Here is a 21,077-nt window from a genome sequence, read left to right as displayed (position 1 = left end):
ACCCCTTGCCATGTCTTCAGTGTGCTTTGGGAGAAGTTGCAATGGCATGACCGCTGGATGTGGGGGTAATGGCCAGGCCTGCTCATTTTAAAAAGGACCCAAGCGAGGCCCCGTCTTAAATACATGGCGTGCCGCCTTCGTGAGCACTGGCGCACGGAAGGCGAGCCACCACCATTAACGGCGCACAGAAGAGCAAGCGAGGAAGGTCGCTGCCAGGCGGGCCTAGGGAGATGCTCGCGTAACCGCATCGACGCATTCACGCCCAAATTTAAGCCATGAATGCATCTCGCCAGACAGCCCGGTCAGTTTGCTTCGGATCACTGAGCTAAGGGCAGACCTAAATTTTGACCGTGCGGATGCAAAAGTTACTTTACGTCTGTTTGCGTCTGGCCGCTAGAGATGCCCTTACAAAGATGAAATCTTCTTGTGTTCTTTCGGTACGAGAATGCGAATCAAACAGATGGATAATACGGATTGGAAGGAGAAGAGCAGGGGCAAGAAAAGAGAAGCTATGGAGATAATGCGCCCAGCTTATATAGTTGCTTAATTACTTCCTCACTTAATTCCCCCCTTCCTTTGCCGCCAATCACTGGGTAAGATTACTCGTTCCGTCCGTTGCAAGGCATACGAGAGGACAATGATGTTAATTGTTCGGAAGGAGGATCGAATAATTGAAAATTTCATGTCTTCATGTGTACTTGATGTGAGGGTTTTTAGTTTAATCCCTTTTGTGGGTAGACAGAGAGATGCATGCTGCTTTAGCACCGATGTTGATGCCCACTGCTGATAGCATTCGCATCATTACGCTCTCTGGGCTCCAGTAACCCATAATACTAATGCATGTGTGTTCTAGACGATGGTAATTTAATTTTGTAAAAAGAACAAGACTAGGAAAAGGAAACTCAATAGATAGAGTGCGATGGTGTACTCCATTCCTTTTCCTACTCCTGGAGATGGAGTAGAGTTCTCTACGCATTTACACCATTACACGCTAATTACTGACTTACTAGTAGACAACCCCTGCATCGCACGGGCTACACACTTGATGTCCACACATAGATATGATGAAACTATTTAGTTCTACAATTTGGCATTCATCAGGTGTGCCAAGCGTGCCCTCTTGTCAAGCATATTCACGGTCAAAGCTGAGGTATTTTCTAAAACAATAGTGAATTTATTCCATCTATTCAACCTTAATTTGGCAGAGACCTATATTGAATCATTATCCATATTTTCTATAATTCACTGAATCATATGTATGGAGCACTCCGGCAGGGGCTGGTGGTGGGCGGCGGCCAGGTCCTCGGTCTGCGCCATGCCATCCACCCCGCCTCTCGTCGGTGCGTGGAGGCGATCTTGGGCATCTTCCGCGACACGAGGGCGCCCGTGGCAGTAGCCTTGGGTTCGACGGAGGAGGTGGCCTCTTCTTCGCCGGAGAGGGTCGGCCTGCGGTTGGTGGTGGTGGATTTTTGATCTATCACCGCCATCCGACGGTGAGATGGAGGTGCATGGAAGCCGGCGATGGTGTCGTCGGTGGAGGGTTGGGTTAGCCAGCCCGGGATGGTCGCGGACATGGGGGTCCGACCTGAATAAAGGCGGCGGTCCTAGGGCCTCTCTTGCGTGAAGAGGAGGACCTAGCGGAGGCCTGGACTCGTGATCTGGCCCGAGGGTTGAGTTCCGGAAGGCTCCGCCGGCGAATGTAACAGTGCTTTGCCTGGAGTTTGCTGGATCAGAGGTATTCGGTCGTGCGCACCCATGCGTTTATTCCGACCGTTTGGTTCTGGAGGGAGCGGCGCGAAGCTCTTTTTCTGTGTTGACATCAAGTGACTATGGATCCATGATGAAAGTCGGAAGAAGAGAATTTCGTGAAGGTCGGAGGGGAGGACTAGCTAAGGGAGGTTCAAGTCTCCACGCTGTTGAGGGGCTTGCTTGGTGTCCGGGCTTCACATCAGCGGTTTGAAAGTGGGGGCGACAACACATGTGAAGCGCAGAGTCCTACCTTTCAGGGTGAAAACCCAAGGTCTAGCCTTAACTGGTTGTGCCTAGCAGTGACCTTGGTGGAGGCATTGTTTTGAGAGTGGGGACTATCTTCAGGGTGAAAACCTAAGATCTTTGATTGGGCGACGACGGTGTTTGAGCACTGTTCCCTTCTTGGAGGCGTCGTTTTTTGGAGAGTCTGTAATTCAGGTGTTGTCATGGCGGTGGATGTATTGCTGTTGTTAGGCCCGAGATACTGTAGCGGGACTTTTGTTTCTTAGTTTTCTTTTCCTTTTTTTGGCTGTGTGCATCCGTAGTGCCATTAGGGTGGTGCGTTGTTGCAGAGGCTGGGTGTAATTGGTATCTCTTGATATTAATATATTCCCTTTATCAAAAAAAAATGTATGGAGCTAACGATTCTACTTAACTTTTAAATGAACGTTGTTTTAATTTTGTCATCATCGTCTATGGATTATTTCTTTAGTCTGGAATTTCTATTAATATTCCTTTTACTCTTGAAAACAGTAAAAACATCTGAAGGACAAACTCAATATGAAAAATTGCACCAAATTTACATTTTATAACAATATATGATTACTACAGAAGGAAGTACCTTCACTTTCTTATCTTCAAGACTTCAACTAATGAATGAGTATATTTAAGAGAAACTTATTGTTGAAATGGTCATGCTTCTATCGTTTGCAGGGTTGAATACAAATGTTATTCTCTGGCAAGCTGTGTGCCTCAATTTGTATCGATCGCTGCTTTTGTTTTGTTGCAAGCCAAACAAAACCAAGTTCTGTTACTCCACCGGAACATATACTTGACCTGTTTTGTGGACAATGAATAAGGCAGCTGTTTTAGTAGGTGTCAGTTCTGAAAACAAACAAAACGATCAGGTGTTACAAATTTGACATGGAAGTTGTGATAAATAATTCTGGCAAAGCTCAGGCATATGTTAATATTTTGTAGCACTTAATAAACTGTCCAACAGTGTTGTGTACCACTTTAAAGAATAAATGCAGCATTATTTTGTATGAATAAGTAGATACAGCTTTTCTCCAGACCTCCTGCAGTTGTGAAGTTGCAAGGTACAAATATGCAATTGTTCATACATAGATATGTATTGTCGGCACTTGGCAGCTACCTTGCTTTCCATATTTCATAAGTGCATTGAACTTATCTATACTTCTCTAAAAAATCCTACACAACATCTCCCATTTTCTAACGCACAACAGATTTCTACATGTATTTTCGGAACAAAGGTACGGAGTAGAGAATACTTATAGAAGTGTAGACAATACCGATCAGTAGTACTGAACAACACTTATTTTGTGGCATCACCTGAGGCCATGCAGCCCGGATCATCTTCCCTTCCTTTGGATCATAATCCGTTCTTGCTGCTAAATTCACAAATTAATTCCATTTAATATCATCATTATCTGAGTTTCAAAAAAAAAAAATATCATCATTATCTGCACATCAAGGAATGCACTTTACTCCAATATCTTAATTTCCATTACATTCAGTTTTATTTCAGTATAATTGCATTCCTTACCATTCACGATGTACCTTCCTCACTCATCTAGATCACTTGGGATGCAAACGTAACTGCAGAAACCCTGCTAATTAAGCTTAATGTATAACACTTGATTCAGACTGTGAAGAACACCAAGCGGCTACAACCGCTACACCTTGCAGACATAGTGGTCGACGCGGAAGGCGGCGTGGCCGTCAAAAACGTACACCTAGGACCTGGACGCTTGAGCGCCCACCAGTCGGCTGCTTCCTGCCATTTATTTTCTGCCGTTCTGAGTAAATAGCTATAGTCGAGTAGGCCAGTAGGAAAAATGACTAATGGATGTGCTCATCGGCTCCTCTACGTACCTGCTAGAGAAACTCCTCCAGGCCATCTGCAAGCCCATACGGACGTGCTAGAGCTACTTCCCTGCATAATGGTCTGCCCCGATCTTTTTCCTCTCCAATCTTTGAAACTCGACAGCTTCACGAAGCATTGTGTCCTCATGGAAAGTTGGAAACGCAGTGAATCAATTAATCTAAGATGATTCATGCACCGGACCAGATTGTCCACGGACTATCAGTTTGAAGAATATTTATCCTCTGTCATCTGGGAGAAGCTACGGAGTCTCACCAAGTCCTCTCCATCACATGCAAGTGGTAGCCCACCTCCGCGGCGACGGCAATCAAAATTTGCATGACACCGAACGTACAGTTTGCTATGCATGCAGCGCTGATCAGATCTGGCCTTCTACTCAAAGCGCTGCAACACCTCAACGTACCAGTTTGGCTGATCTTTCTCAGGTATATGTGATGCTAACACGGCCACTACACTATATAACTAGGCCGTCCTCATTTTCTCAGCAAGATTCGTTCCAATCGTCTAGGGCATCTTGAGTATATATGCTGAGTACGTACGCCTAATCAAAACGACAATAAAGCGTTCCAGTACAGTGTACTCTTATATGTGTCAACTGCAATCGCAACGATGACAAACAAGCTGATCCATGTAGCTGACGTACATGACGAGGGTCAAGTTGATACCAGAGATACAGGCAGCATCAGTGGCCATCTAGCCATTGGAACATGCTTGCCGAAGAGGTTTACCCATGTTAAACAGCATGCAGATTGATCCTTTAGAATGAAAATATGAGTTTCAGAAATCCTGGAAGTTGGTACATATAAGCTTAAATTTGGAGACACGTCATCATGTAATGCTGAAAGGTAGAATAATTAGACATACCATGCAGATTTATAATCGGAAATTCAGAGTGTAGTCAGAGAAACAATATAATATCATCCAAATCATGAACACAGGAAACAACAACTGATTGTATTGGCCATAGGGTACGATGGAGAATCATCTGTAATTAAATCACACAATTCCGAATGAGACTTCAATAAGAAAGGTCACAGATTAGTACATTGAAAATTAAGTAATGACTATACCATCAGGATGAGATAAGACCACCTGCCAATAATGGTGTGAAAATTAATCACCGGATGATCAAGGCCTTATACCAATACCATGCATGCAATTGTATAGTCCACGATTTTACCATGGGTGGATGCAGCCGAGGACGCCATCAATCAGTATTATCAGAAGCGCTCCCAGTAATCTTGATCGGAAAGACACTCTGCCGGATCGATCCAGCAGGTTAAGACCAGCGCGTGGAGGCCCAAGCTCTCTTGAGATATCTTCCAAATTCTTAGGGTCCTTGCTCTGGATCTTGTCCCCCCGGTGCGAAAGCAGTTGGTTCCGTAGTTTGAGAATTCTGCTAATTCCAAGTATTCCATTATTATTATTAAATAAGAGAATATAAAAAGTAAAGAGGAGAATGCATAACCAGAAGAATTGTGAGAAATAAGTCAATTTATCAAGTTGAGGAGGACGGGAGAGGCGAAGCCAAGGAGAGATATTATTTCGGAAGCCAATCACAGGATCTCGGCGAAAATAATCTACCCATTCAAGGAAGAACGGGATGCCCTAATTCATCCGACGGCTACAGGTAGCTTCCAGATATATCAGACGGTTAAATTGTTACTGTTTTCAGGATTAACTGGGAGGGCTCCATGGGAGTCTCCAATTAGTAAATATATATATATATATATATATAGGACATATTCATACTACACCCGGGTGTAGTTACACCCACGCGTGTTTCGTATAATCTAGGGAGTATCTATCATACCGAAGTATATGTACATGTAGTATGAAGTATATAAGACTATTTTGGTAGTATATATAATACTTTGTAGGCAGAATGCACATTTTTTTACGTAGACTCATTTTTTATGTGTACATATGCATGTATTTCGTATATATAGTGCAAACTACATGCTCACTTATATTTTTTTCACAAAACTTGGTTTGTAATATCTTAGATATAATATAAGAACATACTCAAACCGATAAAGTATGGTACATACATCCGTATCGTAGTACATGACACGTGGGTGTAGTTACACCAAGGAGTAGGAAGTATTTATATATAAGATATAAGATATAAAATTTATGGGTTTGCTCATTTTGAGTCGCTTGGGAATCTAAGACGTCCGTCCATGCCCGAGATTTGTAGGGATTTTACTTGTTTCGAACTCTGAGAACAAACATTTTACGTTGAAAATCTTTTCGGATTTGCACGTATAGAATTGTGAAACTGGTTCATTTTTGGGTCTGCCGGCATAACTTTATGTTATTTTAACACTAGTTGAGCACATCGTTATAACACTGTGAACATTTTGTTACATTGTTACAAGCAGATTAGTTCATAGTTGATCAGGACATGCATAAATGCACCCTTAAGTAAAGTATTTTTCAGTTTTCTTACTCACTTCATCCCTAATTAAATACCATACATCCATCAAAATTATATTAGATTTTTGTTTTAATCTTTGAGCATGTAAACCACTAGTACTTTTAGAGCAAGTATAATAAGGCTTAATCAGCTGGCTACAAGAATTAAAATAATATATTTGTGTCTAGTGGTTCCATCTAAGTAGTGGTGCTTAAGTTTTGAACCAAATTTGAGGATGAATCCCACGGTATGATTGCTGCACTCTCATGGAGCTCTCACAGCGCTTTAGATTTTCGGCCGTCCGATCGAGCTGACGTGGCGCGATCTCGGCCGTCGTTCCGTCCAGGGCGCTGAGGCCCTCCCGCAGACCCACTTTTTATCCATGGGTCATGTGAAGCCCGCCCGGCCCGGCGTCTCGCGGGGAGAGAGCACGCAACTTCGTCCGCCCAATCCCCTTCCTTCCCCTCCTCCCCAATGGCCTTCTTCCTCCTCACAGCCGCCGCCTCTCCCTTTCCCTCGTGCCTCCAGCGCCGCCGTCGGGCGTCCTGGCTCCTCCACGCACACCCTCCCCTCCAAGCCTGCTCCTCGGCCGATTTCCCTAGCGCTGCGGCTGGAAGGCCTCCTCATCATCGGGTTTCTGCGCCGCGGCGCCTCACAAAGTCGGCCATGTGGAGGAGCACACATGGAAGCAGCAGGCCGATGCGGGGATCTGCGGGCGGAGCTCCGCCGTCTCCGGACCCTCTCCATCTCGTGCTTCAGTGGGTCAAGGTCGGGGAGCAGCACACAGGGACCCTCCCCACTCGTTCTTCTCCTCTCTCCCAACAATATCCCCCAATCCCGTGTTGTTCCTCGTTTTTCACCGGCGGCTGGATGCCTAGGAGGAAGGAGGACGGGCGGCATGGCTTCAACGGGATTAGAAGGAGGCGGATTTTGGCATGGCCCGTACAACTGCCAAGATGGCGCCCCGCCGGAGTTGTTGTTCGTTCTATCTCCCCAGGTGAGCTCTTCCTCTCGTTCCTTCCTCCCTATTTTAGTTCCTCTTCCCATAGAGAAGAAGGAGGCTCTGCCAAGCCATGGACTTGCTGCCACCAACCCTCACCGGCCTCCTCCCTCCTCTCCCTACACCCTCGTGAGCTTTCCCTTTTTATTTTGATTTACTCTCGTGGTCACCTCCCTTTCAGTTTGTTGCCTGCCAACTGTTTGTTGTTATGCCTGTGCAAGCTGCCTTTTCATATATTTGTTGGTATACCCATGTAGGCCTGTATACTCCTGGTGTTGAGGGTTTGTGTAGCTTCTAGGCCAAGAAGCTGAGAGGGGTTTTCTTCTTTGAGTCGCCGGAACCAAGCGACAACGTGCTGCTGAACTTTCTGGTCTTCTATACAAGAGAAATCAAATGAATATGTTTAGTTTCTAAACTTTTCTTCATTTTTAAATAGAACTGCTTACTTAGACGCCGATATATTTCTTTACATGAATCGGCACTATGCTCTTATGCTTTTAGTTATACATATATTTTTTTGTTGGTCAGGTTTTCAAGTTTCAACCATTCTTACTTTGAAATGATTCTTTAGTTAGTTATAAATATAGAAAATTTGATGCCTGGGACATATTTTTTATGGTATATTGTGTCAGCTAAGGGATCTCTTATTTTTCTAGGTGTGCTACATAGGTATATGTAGATTTACTTTGTTCCGATGCACTCGCTTTTGATCACAGGAAACTAAAAAAATAAAAGATACTTCACATGCAACATCTTATACTATTTGAAGTTATTTTGCAGACATCGTTAGATATTTTTCTTCACTGTTCTGTTTAGCTAAATAACCAATTAAATGATTTAATATACATTTTTGTTTTTTGAACTAGGTAAAGAAAGTACGTTGCACTTTCTTATAGTCTATTGGCTGGCACTGGAATTTTGTTTGTCTTCTAGAGCGACATAGAACATGATATGCTTCTTTAACTCGTACATGTTGTCTATATTTTGCCTCTTTAACACCCTCTTTTTCTATCGATACTCAGATAATTCAGCTTCAAAAGCACCAAAAATTTATGTCAATACATGGGTGAGTGGAGATACTGCATGTAATACTCATTTTCCCATCTTTATACAGCGATGTACCTGTAGCAACTGTCATTTTACTCTCCCACTTAGAAGGACTTCTCTGTATTTTGTCGACCCTTCCGGTCTTATGGTGATTTTTTTCTCCGAAGCACTTCTTATGTCTTGCCTGCGTTTGAAGTGTTGGAGTTCTTAAATTCTTGATGAAGAGGATTTTGGAGGTACGTGCCGCCGGTGCTCGTGGCGCTTAATTAACTGCAGCAGCAGAACTTGGATTATTAATGGTATGCAATCTAGCTTGGTTCCAAAGCCTCTTAATTCCTGGTCCTATGTTTCAAAGCACAGTGCTTAAATTTTGATTAGTGTGAGTGGCTGAATTCTTGTGGTCATGCATAATGCAGCTGAAGTTTTTGAAATGTGGTGGAAAAATTATTTGTATTTTTATCGATGTAGTTTATTACTGCTCAATTAGACATGTGAATTCGGACGGATTACCCCCACAAGGAACAGTTCGTTTAATTACTTTACTATGAACAAGCTTCCATGGGCACGTTTTGATTCATTTCTTTGTCCACTTGCTCCTCTACTTTCACCTATAATTGCTTAGCACATCTCTTTTTGTGAGGAAAGCTTTTAGAATTATCTTTTTATGCTATATGATTCAATGTTCAGTTTGCATTGCCAAGCTTCTATATAAATGACCTTGCAGCTTCTCTACATCAATTTTCATTACAACAATATTACAATGTATTCTTTTTGTCTTGCAAGTAACAAATATATTTGAGTGCCAGACTTGATCCACTTACTATTTAACATTGTAGTTAACTCAACAACCAGTAAGTTCTACAAATCTTCGATCTCTTTGTTTGGGCTATAGCTGCCTATTTTGATGTACAGTACTATAAATGTGATCATGTATACTGTACATCATGGTTAATTTATTTTTGAAATATTCTTATTTGCAAACCTTTGTTAGAGAACAGATAGTCCAACTCAATGAGCCATTAATACTTTCATTTCTAGGGAAGATGTCATTGATAGATTGAACTGTTTTTGGGCTACTTTATCAATTTCATAATAGACAACGGCTGTTATGTCTTCTTGGGCTGCGTTTTGAAATCTTTGAGAGCAGGGTAGCAATTGTTTGTTTTCCGATTGAAACTAATCAACCTGCAATTTAATTATGTTTAATATTTGATCGCATTATTTTCCCAAAAAAAGATGGCAATAGCATACTTGTACATGTATTTTGACAAGTATAAATCTCTATTCTTCTCCCTCCACCTAGGTACAAGCAGGAACTTCATGTGTTAGTTCATTTACATGCATGGTTGCTTAGATTCATTGTTTAACATCCTCTCACAGGTCGTGCGGTGATGGTAACGGTGAGACCGATACACAGCCCTAGAGGACCATGTTCGCCGAATCATCGCATGAACATGGGTTGGGAGCTACACTAGAGTTGGCTCCTAGGTTTGGTCTGAAGAGGTGGGGTTGCGTGCATGTTGGCGATATGTGTTTGTGTTCTTGCATTAGGCTTGTTTCCTTACGAGTTATTCGTCTTCTATGTTAGGTTGGTTTACCCGTGCTTGATGCTCCGCATTCTCCGCCTGCCCTGTCCACTTGCTCCTCCAACGGACAAAACATCAACCACGTCTACCTTTCGTTTTCCGTTGTGCTCATCTACCCATTTCATTAATTAAAGACTGGCAAAAAAATTAGCTGGGTTTGGTTTCTGCCTCGTGGTATCTTTCTATATGATGTATCTATAGTTCTTTGTTGCTACATGCTGCCTTACTAATAAACAATAGTTACAGCAGTTTGCCTTTTTCAAAGGAAAATTTTACCTAAAGTGTCAAAATAATCACTACTCTCCCGAGTGCACATAAGAGAATGAGCAGACTATGCATCACTTCAAAATATACAATAAGTCAGACTCATGATTATTTTTGAGAACACAAGGAATATTGAATTTTTATGTTTTCCATGTTTCAACCATTTCGACATATACAAATCCAGATAGAGTAAACGGTGATCATTTGTGTCCCACAGTTTCGGGAAAAGGTGGAAATAAATGAAAAAATATATATAGAGAAAATCAAAAGAACCTCTACATAACATAATTTATAGTGGTATAATATAGAGGGGAGCTCATGGAGCCACCCGGTAAATCAGAATTTACTGATTGTAGGTCTCGCTTCCAAGTTCCAACAGAGGAGAGCTCATGTGATTTGACAATGCCCAAAAACGTTTTAACATTTTCCACAAGTATTTTACTGCATAAAGTGTAAATCGGCGTGAATTTCACGGGATTGTGCGCCAAGGCGCAAATCTATCTCTATGACATTCTTTACAAGCAGTTTATTGCATATTTTTGAATTCAGAGTGTATCTGTCCATGCTTTTGAACCAGCAAGATGTTATTAGTGTTGCTTTTGGACCTGAAGCTTGCTCTGTAATCTGTAGTAATAAGGCATTGCCAAATTTAGCACTGCTTTTACTGTAGAGTTTTTCTTAACCTGGCTATCAAGTTTCAGTGTGTTTCTGTAGTAGTACCACTGTGTAAGTCACCATATTCTATTGTAGGATTAGTGTTCTTAGACCGTCATTTTATCCATGCATCGGAACTTGGCTTTAAGCGGTTTCGGTCACAGAGTACTCGAAGCCAAGATCCGATGCGGATATTTGTGGTGGCATGAAGATCCCCGTTGCAAGAAAAACCACATCCTGTGGAAGTAAAGAATCCGATCAAATCACTGTTTCAATTCTTTTAGTAGCCTTTCATAGTTTTGAGAAACTCTTCCATTTGGAAAAGCAAATGTTATGTAAATGAACTGGGATAGTTTTCTATAGCAAACATTATGGGACCAAGTACCAGATTTTACACTAGAGGTCAACCAATTTAATAAGTATGCATCTCAAAACTTCATAACTGTTGCTTTTGAATAATAGAATAAAATTGGTGTGGTTCATGTTCTTTTTTTCGGGTGATAATATTTGTGCGATACTATGCAAATGTGTCCTCTTTGCCTCATGGCATCTTTCTCTCAATGAGCGGTCACATCTCATATTTTGATGCTTGGTTCCTACTTACTACCTTTTTTTCCTGGACTAAGTTGGTAATTTACTTTCTCTTAGGTTTGATATAAAAATGAGACCATTCTACGCTTCAATTTACACTGCGATTAAGGAGATGTTGGACTCCTAGGTTACAAATGATGTGCGTTGACCATGAGTTAATCTCAGTTTTTGTAATTACGAGTTCAGATGTTTAAAAAATGATTTGCTATTTCAGTACTTGTTTTTTTCTTCAAAGTAGTGTTTAGAACTTCATAATTGTATTGCCTTTTTCCCACAAGAGCACCGGCCTTCCTCTTTCTGATATACTCTTATAGAATCACCATTCGGAGGAGTATGTACTTTCATTTTTATTAAGCACATGCACATCAAAGCTTAGACAGACAAAGACCATTCAGTAACATTATACACTAACATCTTTAGACCATATACATCTTTAGAGCGATGTGGTTGAACTGTTTGGAGGCCTAGCCTTTTCTGTAATGGGTTTTTTCTGAGGTGGCCATGCATGTTTCCTTTTGCGGGGTTGTTATATCTTCTGTATGATCGGTGATATCCTTGGTGATCCATTGTGAGTGTCTCCATATTGTCCTCCTCACCTATCTTTGCTGCTTCTTCCACCACGTCTCCTTCCTTAAGTGCAGAATAGTGGAAGATCTGGTAGTGTGAGTGCTTTGTATCTGTACGCCGAAGATGTCAATTCACCATTTTTCCTTCTTTTGGTCAGTGTAAAATTTATAGCTTTAAATAATTGAATAAAATTGGTGTGGTTCATGTTCTTTTTTTTTTCAAGATATAATATTTGTGCGATACTATGCAAATGTGTGCTCATTGCCTCATGGCATCTTTCTCTCAATGAGCGGCCACATCTTATATTTTGATGCTTGGTTCCTACTTACTACCTTTTTGTTTTTTTGCCTGGACTAAGCTGGTAATTTACTTTCTCTTAGATTTGAGATAAAAATGAGACCATTCTACGCTTCAATTTACACTGCGATTTAGGAGATTTTGGACTCCTAGGTTACAAATGACGTGTGTTGACCTTGAGGTAATCTCAGTTTTTGTAATTACGAGTTCAGATGTTTAAACAATGATTTGCTATTTCAGTATTTGTTTTTTGTCTTGAAAGTAGTGTTTAGAACTTCATAACTGTATTACCTTTTTTTACCACAAGAGCACCGGTCTTCCTCTTTCTGATATACTCTTATAGAATGACCATTCGTAGGATTATGTACTTTCATTTTTATTATGCACACTATTATGCTTATATCAATAGCTTCTTTACTGTATTTGACTGATGTTAGTATATAATGTTACTGAATGGTCTTTCTCTGTCTAAGCTTTGATGTGCATGTGCTTAGATTAGAACCGATATATATCTATTAGGGATATTGCTGCTAAAAAGGTTCTGAAGACCTAAAGAAAGTTATATATACTACATATGCTTCTTCAGAACCGTGAGAGAAACAAGTGTATATGTACGTTGCTTCTTTCTTTGCAACCCTGTGTCATGGCTGTGTCGCCTACTGGTGATTACATTAAGTGTGTATCATTAATCTCTATTCACCTATTCACTTGCATTTTGTTTGTGTTATCAAATTAGGGGTGTAGCTATGAAATCTGGCTACAACTTCGCTAATATGATCTCCCGTCCTTTCTTGCTAGGTTTAAGCCATGGATATCGTTGATATTCCATCCAAGTTCATGATGAAGGCGACACTCACCATCTGCAGCTTCCAAATCCATTAACAACACTATAGCCACCAAGGCCAAGTGACATTTTTATTTGTTTGACATTTTTTAATAAACTAAAAGATAGAGGTAGTACTATTGATGTTTTACATAGTGTTTCATCCAGCAGATAGTTCTTCTATTTGATGTTTTATTACCATCAATTTCTACATATGCTTAATATAGTGTTCTACAAACTGTTTTCTCGGGTCTAGAAGCCAATGCTAGCCCCAAAATATTTATCCATTTCTTCTATTTTCTCGATTATATCTAAGTGTTTGCTACTCCATTTATGATTTCGTGTGTTCAATCCTATCTATTTCGTTCCATAAATATACAAAGTTAAACCGATGCGAATTTTACGGGATCGTGCGCCAAGGCGCACATCTAAATCTAGTCAGTGGTAAAGCAAGGAACCTCGTGCCTTAGCATAACAAATTTGACTTTCATGAAGCTTAGGCTTGGCTGATATATGTCTTACACCACTAGTCATTACGAGTTAGCCCGCCCTCATCTCAATTTTTTTTAGCCCGCCCTCACTTTTTCATGATGCTTAGGTTTAGCTAATGTGTGTATTTCCCGATCATTGCTATAATTAAAAATTATTTTTCCCACCCTTCTTTTGTCCTTAAGAGGTTGACATTAAAGTTAGGGGGCTCATTTCCAAGAAAATCCCTTTTAATTTGTATTGAGAAAAGTACTTGGAAGAGTAGATAATTTGAGATGTATCTGTGGAGCACAAATAGGGATGCGCCACGAGTAGCCAATTTCTGAATTTTCAAAAAAGTGGGCGGCTAGGCTAGAAGTTCGGGCAGGAGATGGTAGGCTCTCCCTTCCTGCCGCTATTTCCGTCGGAGCTTGGAATGTTCCAGCCATGGCGGTCAAGCACCGTGGATGTTGTGGAAGAAATCGACACGTGCGCAGCCTCCCGGCCTGAATCCTTGCGTAGGAGAGGAGGATGGGGTCGAGGAGGGGCCCTAGGCTGGCGGACAAGGCATGCGGGGAAGGGGTGCTGCAGATCTCCGTGCGCGGTGGAGCATCTCGGGGAAGCATGTGAGCTCGGATGAGAGAGAGAGGCAGGAAGAAGAGATGCGGGTGAGACATGAGATGAGGAAGAAGAGAGAGAGAGGGGCGTGTGAGAGAGAGGATGTGTGCATGACGCTTTAACAAATAGGATGCGCGCTTGAAAGGGCAGGTCGTGTGATTTTCTACAAATTCTAGGAGCCGTTGGATCGTGCATCTAGATGCATCGCTGCCTAGGTTGCTGGTGGCGGACCACTATGGGGTGCGCCTATATCAGACCCTTTTGATTTTTTTAGCACTAAAAATAAAACGTCTGAAAACTGTATTATCCCTTTCGAATTCGAGGAAGCTAAAAAAACGCAAACGGGTGTAGACGATTGAATTCGGATGTAAAGTTTCGTGTGGATGCTTTTTTATATGAAAAAACTTTTCAATCCGATGTTTTATGCAAAATTAAGAGCCGTTTTATCGGATTTTTTTTTTGCAAAATATGTCAAAATTCATGTTTGTTATTTTTCCTAATAACTAGATTACGTAACATAGCTACATATAATATGATTTTGCAATTTGAAGTTTTCATCATTTTCTTTTATTATTTCCAAAACTGAAATGGCGATGTTCATGTGGGGGTGAGGGGGGGGGGGTTGCACTCTATGTTGGGAAGACATCTGGCTAGGTAATACACCTTTATCCACTCAATATCCATCTCTCTACAATATTGTGCTACATAAACATGTTATTGTCTCAAATGTATTGTTACACAAGCAAATTGTTGATAAAACTCCAAAATAGCTTTTTCTTTTGACTCAATCCTCTTTTTTTCCTTAGCATTCGGGAAAGACAAAAAAAATCAGAGTAGGAAACATTATCTAGAATTTCTCTTAGATTCGATGGAGCATGGTTAAACTTAGTGGAAAGGTTAATGAGTGTTAACCTAGTTTGATGAGCCACATAGGTTTTCATGACGATTAATATCTTCATGGTCTTTCTCGGTTAAATCGATATATGCAAATTTTATGAATAAACATATAAGGTTTCCACGGAATTACCTTTGGAAGCTGAAGGTTCCTTTAAAGTTAAAGGTCCTTAAGTGGTTCCTTCATAAAAGAAGTTATTTGTCACTAAATATAACTTGGTAAAACGGCGATTGATAGGATGTACCATGCTCAAAAGTCTATTGTTTGGAGAGTTGTTTATTTTGCTTTCAATGTTCCACCACGCGCTAACGTTACATGTATGTTTGGGAATGTGCTTAATGGGATTGACCAATAATTAAGGCTAGAAGTTCAGTTAGAGTTTGTGCTTTAATTCGAACAATTTAAAATTTCCGAAACGATGTTGTAACAAAGTGTTCAAATAATTTTACAACTCGTCTACAAAAGTACCTACTGGATCCACATGTAGTCGTTCCTTCTTCATGCGGGGGATAGCGTGAACATATGGATACCAGATGAACTCGGTTGATGGCGGTCGTTCAGACTATATTCAACCATGGTTGTTAGCGGCAATCTAGAGATCTTTCTTTAGTTTTTTTGTTGGTTGATCCATGTTGAAACTTTGTGCCATCCTTACTTTGCAATGAATAAAGTTGTGTGCATCACTTCGATCCACAAGCCTGGGCTATGTTACCCTTTTCCAAAATAAAAATAATGTGGCCCTAACATTTAATTCGATATTAAAGAAGAACACATGGGTAAATTTATTCTTTCCTAGTCTTTGTGATTGTTCTGCATTCTTCCAATGTAATCATGGCTAAATCTATAGTCTACCCCTAATCATGGCACTTTTTAAATTTTGCATTAAATTATGGTTAAATCTACAATTACACCGCGGAAAAGAGGCACGATTAAAGCCGACCTTAGCATTACACCTCCAGAACGACTGAAGATTTCCTCTTCATCAATGCCACTGGCCGGAGCAGGCCCATACCTGATGCAGGTTGATACGTCCAAATTGCATCACTATTTTATATCATAATTTACTATTATTCATTGATATATTTTATATTTAGAGATGATACTTATGTTATTTCATCTATTTTTGCATGTTTGATGATTTTTGGAGAATTAACTGTCGGAGTCAGAATTCTGCTGAAAAAAGGACCGTCAAGATACCATATTTCTGAAGATCAGCAATTCCCTGAAAATACCTAGAAGTTCCTATTTTGCCAGATGCTGGAGGAAGCCAGAAGGGGAGCCTGAGATGGGCCAGGAGGGGCCCACACAACCCCTAGGCGTGGGCCACCCCCTGGTCGCGCCTAGGCATGGTGTGGTGGCCCTGTCCCACCACTGACATTGTTCATTCGCGTATTTCATCCCCCGAGAACCCTAAACAGAGGGGAAGCGAACAGAGAAATATTTCGCCACCGCGACGGGGCGGAAAACCACACAGAGAGAAAAGCTCTCCGGCAGGCAGAAATCTGCTAGGGAAATTCCTTCCCGGAGGGGGGAAATCGTCATCATCTTCACCGTCATAGAGTCGGACTTCCTCAGGATCATCATCATCTCCATCACTAGCACCATCATCTCCACTCCGTCCCGCTGTAACATTTTGAGTTTGATCTTGTCTAGTTCACAGGGGAAACTTTCCCAGTACTCCTTGTAGTTGATGCTATTAAGTGAAACCATTGGATTAAGGTTTATGTCCAGATTGTTATTCATCATTATATCACCTCTGATTATGATCCATATGATGTCTTGTGAGTAGTTCGTGAGGACATGTGAGAAGTTAAGATGTTACTAATGGAACTATGTTGAGTAATATTTAATGGTTTGATATTTAACTTGTGGTGTTATTCTTCTAGTGGTGTCATATGAACGTCGACTACATGATACTTCACCTTTATGGGCTGATAACCCACAAGTATAGGGGATCGCGGCAGTCTTCGAGGGAAGTAAAACCCAAATTTATTGATTCGACACAAGGGGAGGTAAAGAATACTTATAAGCCTTAACAACTGAGTTGTCAATTCAGCTGCACCTGGAAAAGCACTAGCAACGGGGGTGATGTGAAAGTAGCAGATGATATGAGAGCAATAGTAACGAGTAACACGGCGGCGAGTAATAGTAATATGAGAGCAATGGCACCGGAAGACGGTTGATACTACTTCCAATGACATGTAGAACGAGTATATGATGATGAAAGATGGACCGGGGTTCCCAGCTATCTACACTAGTGGTAACTCTCCAATAACAAGTGTTGGGTGAACAAATTACGGTCGGGCAATTGATAGGATTGAAATAGCATTAGGACAGAATATCAAGATCATTAATCATGTAGGCATGTTTTCCATATATAGTCATACGTGCTCGCAATGAGAAACTTGTACAACATCTTTTGTCCTACCGGCCGGTGGCGTAGGGCCTCTAGGGAATCTCTCGGAAATTAAGGTACTCATTTTAATAGAGCACCGGAGCAAAGCATTAACACTCCGTGAAAACATGTGATCCTCATATCTAAGCCTTCCCCGCCGGTTGTCCCAATTTCGTCACTTTGGGGCCTTTGGTTCCGGACATAGACATGTGCATACAACTTGTAGATACAATCTAAGCAATAAGTATAGAGCTCTAATCTAAGATCATGCCACTCGGGCCCTAGTGACAAGCATTAAGCATAACAAGATTGCAGCAACAATAACTTCATAAACTTTGTAGATAGACAATCATAACGTAACAATCCATCGGATCCCGACAAACACAACACCGATTACATCAGATGAATCTCAATCATGTAAGGAAGCTCATGAGATCATTGTATTGAAGTACATGGGAGAGATGATACCAACTAGCTATAGCTAGAACCCGTAGTCCATGGGGGAACTACTCACGGAGCATGATGGAGGCGGTGGCGTTGATGGAGATGGCTTCCGGGGGCACTTCCCCGTCCCGGCAGGGTGCCGGAATAGAGACTTCTGTCCCCCGAATTGGAGTTTCGCGATGGCGGCGGCGCCCCTGGAGTCTTTCTGGAGTTTCGTCAATTGGTGTCGCGTTTTTAGGTCGAAAGGGCTTATATAGGCGAAGAGACGGAGTCGGAGGGGCCACGGGGCCTCCTCCCCATAGGCCGGCGCGGCCAGGGTGGAGCCCGCGCGGCCCTGTCGTGTGGGGCCCCCACGGCTCGCCTCCGACTCTCCTTCGGTGTTCGGGGCCTTCCGGGAAAAATAAGATGTTTGGCGTTGATTTCGTCCAATTCGAGAATATTGCCCGAACAGCCTTTACGGAACCAAAAACGGCGAAAACGAGAACCGACATCGTGGCATCTTGTTAATAGGTTAGTTCCGGAAAACGCATAAAAACATTATAAAGTGCAAGCAAAACATGTAAGTATTGTCATAAAACAAGCATGGAACATCGGAAATTATGGATACGTTGGAGACGTATCGGCATCCCCAAGCTTAGTTCCTACTCGTCCTCGAGTAGGTAAACGATAAAAAGAATAATTTACGTAGTGACATGATACTTACATAACCTTGATCATACTATTACAAAGCATATGAGATGAATGAAGTGACTCAAGGCAATCATCTATAGTTGCTAACAAATAGATAACATATAGCAAAACTTTTCATGAAGAGTACTTTCAAGACAAGCATCAAAACCCTTGCACAAGAGTTAACTCATAAAGCAATAGATTCAAAGTAAAAGGCATCGAAGCAACACAAAGGAATATTTAAGTTTCAGCAGTTGCTTTCAACTTTCAACATGCATATCTCATGGATAATTGTCAACATAAAGTAATATAATAAGTGCAAATAAGCAAGTATGTAAGAATCAATGCACGAGTTGACACAAGTGTTTGCTTCTAAGATGGAAGGAAGTAGGCAAACTGACTCAACATAAAGTAAAAGAAAGGCCCTTCGCGAGAGGGAAGCGAGGATTAAATCATGTGCTAGAGCTTTTTAAGTTTTGAAATTATATGGAGAGCATAAAAGTATAGTTTTGAGAGGTGTTTGTTGTTGTCAACGAATGGTAGTGGGCACTCTAACTACCTCATCAAACGAGACTTTCAAAGAGCGGCTCCCATGAAGGACGTTATCTCTACCAGCAAGGTAGATCATCCCTCTTCTCTTTTGTTTACACATGTACTTTAGTTTTAGTTTTATGGTTGACACTCCTCCCAACCTTTTGCTTACACAAGTGATACGTCTCCGACGTATCGATAATTTCTTATGTTCCATGCCATATTATTGATGATACCTACATGTTTTATGCACACTTTATGTCATATTCGTGCATTTTCTGGAACTAACCTATTAACAAGATGCCGAAGTGCCGGTTGCTGTTTTCTGCTGTTTTTGGTTTCAGAAATCCTAGTAACGAAATATTCTCGGAATTGGACGAAATCAAGACCCAGGGTCCTATTTTGCCACGAACCTTCTAGAAGACCGAAAGGGATACGAAGTGGGGCGACGAGGCGCCGCCACCATAGGGCCGCGCGGCCAGAGGGGGGCCCGCGCCGCCCATGGTGTGGGCCCCTCGTCGACCCTCCGACTCTGCCCTTCCGCCTACTTAAAGCCTCCGTCGCGAAACCCCCGAGGCGAAAAACCACGATACGTAAAACCTTCCCGCAGACGCCGCCGCCGCCAATCCCATCTCGGGGGATTCTGGATATCTCCTCCGCACCCCGCCGGAGAGGGGATTCATCTCCCGTGAGGACTCTACACCGCCATGGTCGCCTCCGGAGTGATGAGTGAGTAGTTCACCCCTGGACTATGGGTCCATAGCAGTAGCTAGATGGTTGTCTTCTCCTCATTGTGCTTCATTGTTGGATCTTGTGAGCTGCCTAACATGATCAAGATCATCTATCCTATAATACTCTATGTTGTGTTTGTCGGGATCCGATGGATAGAGAATACCATGTTATGTTAATTATCAAGTTATTACATATGTGTTGTTTATGATCTTGCATGCTCTCCATTATTAGTAGAGGCTCTGGCCAAGTTCTTGCTATTAACTCCAAGAGGGAGTATTTATGCTCGATAGTGGGTTCATGCCCGCATTGACACCGGGACAAAGTGACGTAAAGTTCTAAGGTTGTGTTGTGCTGTTGCCACTAGGGATAAAACATTGGCGCTATGTCCGAGGATGTAGTTGTTGATTACATTACGCACCATACTTAATGCAATTGTCTCGTTGCTTTGCAACTTAATACCGGAGGGGGTTCGGACGATAACCTCGAAGGTGGACTTTTTAGGCATAGATGCAGTTGGATGGCGGTCTATGTACTTTGTCGTAATGCCCAATTAAATCTCACTATACTTATCATGACATGTATGTGCATTGTTATGCCCTCTCTATTTGTCAATTGCCCGACTGTAATTTGTTCACCCAACATGCTTTTATCTTATGGGAGAGACACCTCTAGTGAACTGTGGACCCCGGTCCATTCTTTTTATACTGAAATACAAATCGTCGCAATACTTGTTTTATCGTTTTCTCTCGCAAACAATCATCTTCCACACAATACGGTTAATCCTTTGTTACAGCAAGCCGGTGAGATTGACAACCTCACTGTTTCGTTGGGGCAAAGTACTTTGGTTGTGTTGTGCGGGTTCCACGTTGGCGCCGGAATCCCCGGTGTTGCGCCGCACTACATCCCGCCGCCATCAATCTTCAACGTGCTTCTTGGCTCCTCCCGGTTCGATAAACCTTGGTTTCTTTCTGAGGGAAAACTTGATCTTTTGCGCATCGCCGCCTTCGCAGGGTTCCCAGCGAGCGTGAACCCACGCCATCCGCACGCGCGTGGTGGAGGGGGGGGAAGTGGTGGTGGTGTTTGAGCTTCTGGTGTTCTGCTTCTGCGGCGGCGTTTGAGCTTCTGGTTTGGTGTTGGAGGGGGGGGGGGGGAGAAGGGGGAGGCTGAGGCAGGAGGAGGAGGAGGGGGGGGGGGGGGGAGGTG

The sequence above is a fragment of the Lolium rigidum genome, chromosome 6 (assembly GCF_022539505.1).
Source record: "Lolium rigidum isolate FL_2022 chromosome 6, APGP_CSIRO_Lrig_0.1, whole genome shotgun sequence".
In the NCBI taxonomy this organism is placed as follows: Eukaryota; Viridiplantae; Streptophyta; class Magnoliopsida; order Poales; family Poaceae; genus Lolium; species Lolium rigidum.
This window is presented reverse-complemented; position numbering follows the sequence as displayed.